The following is a 4,823-nucleotide window of genomic DNA, read 5'->3' as shown; positions in this document are numbered from 1 at the left end:
TTCACTATTGAGCACCCACCAACTATCGAGCCTACAGATGGTATTCTCCACCCCATTAAACCTGCAGAAAGTTAAGTTCAGAAGGAAGCCATTATTGTTCGTTTGTTTTACTGATACACACCAGAAAGTGAGGGGTGGGGGTGAGAGCACACATGTGAAAGAGAAAGAGCTAAGGGTTGTTGGTCGTTTTTTCAACTACAGGGAACCATTGGATCGTCACCACCATTAACCCATCAAGACCCTCTACACTATTGTTAAATTTATGAACCCTAAATCACAAATCATCACCCTCCATCTTTCATCTTCTAATATGAATTCAAGCTGTGGGTTTCATCAGGTGGATTCCTTGAAATAAAATATGAAGTTGTATGTCTTTGTGTGTTTTCATTTCTAAAATCAACGTGGGTGTGTTTTCCTTTACTGAAATCGACAAAATCAGGTATTAATGGTGTATTTACATCATATCTAAAAGATTTAGATGTCGATTTTGGACCAACAACCGATGATATCATCTCTACCTCCTCTTCTTCTTCCTCTTGACTACTGTGTTCTTCCGATTCAGATTCCGGTAGGCTATAGAAAGACAAGTCATCACTGTTACCAACACTTCTTTCCTCATCTGTTTCGTTTTCTAAAGGCCGCTCACGACTTCTTCATCAAAAACTATGGAGTTTTGACATGAACTTGTTGGACTAGTCTGAAAAAACGAGAGCTGTTCGTCATCACCGGTTATATCTGCAATTACAGAAGTTTCTTCGATGAAGAGTTCGAGTTCTTGAAAGAGGAATCAAGATGCTTTAATTCAATCCTGGAGGTGTTAATTCAATGATTCAAGTCACCGATCTTAAAGATATGCCCAAAAGAGAGCTTTATGTTGCTTCAAATCACATCCTTTGTGTGTGTATGTGCGATGTGTTATAATTTTTCGGAGAGTTATAAGAGATAGAAGAGGAAACACGAAGAATTTGTGTTGCTTTAAATCACATCCTTTGTGTGTGTATGTGTGATGTGTTATAATTTTTCGGAGAGTTATAAGAGATAGAAGAGGAAACACGAAGAAGATGAAGTAAAAGTATATAGGTGGGTATACAATATGTGTGTGTGGAGAGAGAGAAAGAGAGAGAGAGAGAGAGAGAGATAGAGAGAGAGCCCTCTTATTTAAGATAATGGCGGTGGTGAAGGGTATGTGGTGGTTTGGTAGGGGGAAGTTATCGGAGGAGGTGGGAACCGGAAACGCCAATGGTTGGAGGTTGGGTTCACCAGCAGTGAATCGATGGATGATTAGATTAGGAAGCAAGGATCGATGAAGGTGAATGGTTAGACTGGGGAAGAGAGAGACCTTGGATATTAAATTTAATTTAAAAAAATAAAAGAAAAGAAAACCTCATAAAAGGTCCCTGGATAGTTAAATGACAAAAATACCCTTCATTTAACGGTGGAAAGCTAACGGAGTTAGCAAAAATGACCGAACATCAAAAGTTTTGAAAGCACAGGGACCATCTATGACGTTTTTAAACCACGAGGATTAAACTTCAGATTTGGGGAAACCACAGCGACCATTTATGATGTTTTTTCATATATATATATATATATATATATATATATATATATATATATATATATATATATATATATATATATATAGAGAGAGAGAGAGAGAGAGAGCTAGGTTCAAATGTTTTTATCAACTATTGTGTGCCTAAATGCACCAATGAGAATTCAAGAAATAATAAATAATTAAATAAATCATTAAAGGGTATTTTGGACCTTTTGTACTTTTAATTAAGGAAATCATTTAATTGAAATCATTCAATTAAGGAAATAAACTAATCATTCAATTAAGGAAATAAACTAAATATATTTGACCTAGTTATGTTTGTGGCCGAACACTTCATCATCGGCATCAACACCATCACCATCACCGATTCTGCTTCTTCTTCTACAATCGACGGATCCAAAAGGGAGCACATACTCTCGTCTCGCAATCGATGATGGACTCTGGGGTCGATGAGGCTGAAGAAGGGGATGCGTAGGAGTAGTGGCGCTGCTGTGGGGTCCGTGAACGCGAATGAGAAGCGATGAGCGAACGGTGAGGAAATCCCGGCGATTTCAGGTACTTGGACGGAGGTATGCTCCGGCAGCCTCCTGTTCTTCTTTCTCTGGTCCGGTAATCCAACAACTAGGGGATATAACTGGAAATTATTTTATCTCGATTTTGATTCAAGATCGAGATTGTGTTCATCATCTTATTAAATTCAATTTATTCAATGGTTTATTTCTGTTCGATTGAAGAAATATTCTAATACAACTTGCACTTCACAGTCATAAGTTGGATTTTGTTTCGAAAAAGTCAAAATTGGTGTTTATATTTCTAAATCGATAATGTAAATTTGTGTTTGTTTCTTGAATTCATGATTGGGAATGAATGCAGATGTGTGTTGATGATTCAATCACAGCTCTTGAATTCTGTATTCAATCACAGCTCTTGAATTATGTAATGTATTCTATTAGAATTTATTTTATATAAATGTATTCTGTTAGAATGTTTGAGAATAATTGTCAACAACAAGTATATTTGTGTATCTGGTAATGAATTTGTGATACTTTATGGTTGACTTTATAGTCTCTACTACATTTTTTCAGAATTTATAGTTTTTATTTTCTACTATATTCAGTCAAACTTTATAGTCTTTAATACATTCTGTCAGAATTTATAGTTTTTATTCTCTTAGAATGCATTGAATTTTTTAATTTTTGAAACTTGATTATGTTTTCTTTGTGGATTTAGGTTTTGAAGAGGCTAACATTGATGTGGAGAAGGAAGAAAACATAGAGAACGAGAGTGTATTATACCAGAATGTGTTATGTTACAATGTATAAAGTGTTGCTAAAAAATAATATTCTCTCAGAATAGATTAGTGTTTTTGTTAGATTTTGATGTTTTTTTTCTTTTTTCTTTCAGAATGTTGTTATTATTCAATGAATCACAATCATACAATGTAATTATTTGGTATATTATTAGTTCAAGAATTGATTTTGTGTATTCTTTTCAGAATGTATTTACTAGTTTATGGTTGGCATTCTGTCATTCTGACAGAATAAAATCGAAAAATATATTTACTAGTTTATGGTTAATATTCTATCATTCTGACAGAATAAAATCGGATTTTTAATTTTGAATTAATTTAAAATATTCAGATTTTTAAAAATAAAGGAATTAATTATCCCTAAAAATCCGAAAATTTCCTTTTTTAATATAGGTTAATTAACTAAAATGCCCTTATGCTGAAATTTGTGTGATTATATGGTATATGTTATCATATTCTACTATCATAGACCCTCAGATCATGACCTTTGATTATATTCTATCCGATGGTTCAGATTTGTGCATTCTGGCACACAATAGTTACTAAAAACAAAATAATATAACCTTTTATATATATATATATATATATATATATATATATGAACATTTTAATATAAAAGAAAAAAATAATTACTTGATAGAGTTGGCTTGTAGCTCCACAAGCTTGTGATTTTCAAAACGAAAAACTTGGATTTCAAAGAGGTCCAAAATAGAAAATTGAACTTTTTCAAACTAAAAATCTTTTGAAGCGTCAAGCAGCTATTTTTTGGTCACTCTGAACTAAATGATGTCCTTTTTTGAGGTGGTGTTTGAAGACTTTAAGTTTGGCATATTTCTAAAATAACATATTTTGGTTAGATAAAATGAAATAATGAAAAAAGAAAATGGCAATGATAACAAGATGGACAAAGATAATGGGATAAATTGTTATATTTTATGATAATGATTGGTCGACATCTACGAATGAAATAAACTTTATATGATTTTTCAATATATGTTTTTAACTTGATTATATATATATATATATATATATATATATATATATATATATATATATATATATATATATATATATATATATTGTTTAATTGTTATTAATGGTTTTCTTGTTTAACCTCATTAAAATCCGAATATGATTATTTCAACAAATATGTTTTAGTTAATTAAACAAAATGATTTAATTAAAGTAATATACTTTTTAAAATATTTTATTATTAATTATTATTTAAATTAGTATAAGTGATATTACAATATTTTGCATCATTAAATGGTATGAAAAGAGCTGTTAAAAAAACGGTATGAAAAGAGTTGTTCAAAAAACAAAATGGTATGAAAAGAAACAAATATCGAGCAAGAAATAAATACTAGTTTTTTAGCGGGAAATACATGCTAGTAATAGTATGAAAGAATATTTAATTCAAGAATGATCTTTTTTATTTTTTCTGATAAAAAATATATATATTTTTTATTCGATAAATCATTTTATTTTATGTTATCGAATCAACCTTGCAATTTCATTCCACCAATATTTTAATTGTCATCGTACAATGAGTGAGATGACAAACGGGCAACAAGCTGTGCCGCTAAGTCTTTTTGAATGGTAAAACTAATTCTTTTAAATACTACATCCGAAAATCTAGGAGATATAACATTACTATGCATGATTCGTTGTACTCTTTTAAGAAGCTCTACCGCATCCTGTGTGAGGAAACCAAACGTATCAAATGCAAAGCTATATTTTGATATGTTATCGTACCAAAATTTTGATGTATTTAAACGTCACGGGCCTCTTTATTCTTAAAGCCATATTTTCAGGATAATAAATAAAAAATTGGTTTAATATATCCATTAAAAAACAAAAAAAATAAATAAATAATAAAAAAAATAAAAAGGTTCAGTTGATTAACCAAATGCCAGCAATGAATGTGCTAATAAAAGTCTCTAAAATAGGAAACAA

Source organism: Lactuca virosa, chromosome 9 (genome assembly GCF_052849685.1).
Source record: "Lactuca virosa cultivar CGN04683 chromosome 9, Lactuca_virosa_CGN04683_v6, whole genome shotgun sequence".
NCBI lineage: Eukaryota > Viridiplantae > Streptophyta > Magnoliopsida > Asterales > Asteraceae > Lactuca > Lactuca virosa.
This window is presented reverse-complemented; position numbering follows the sequence as displayed.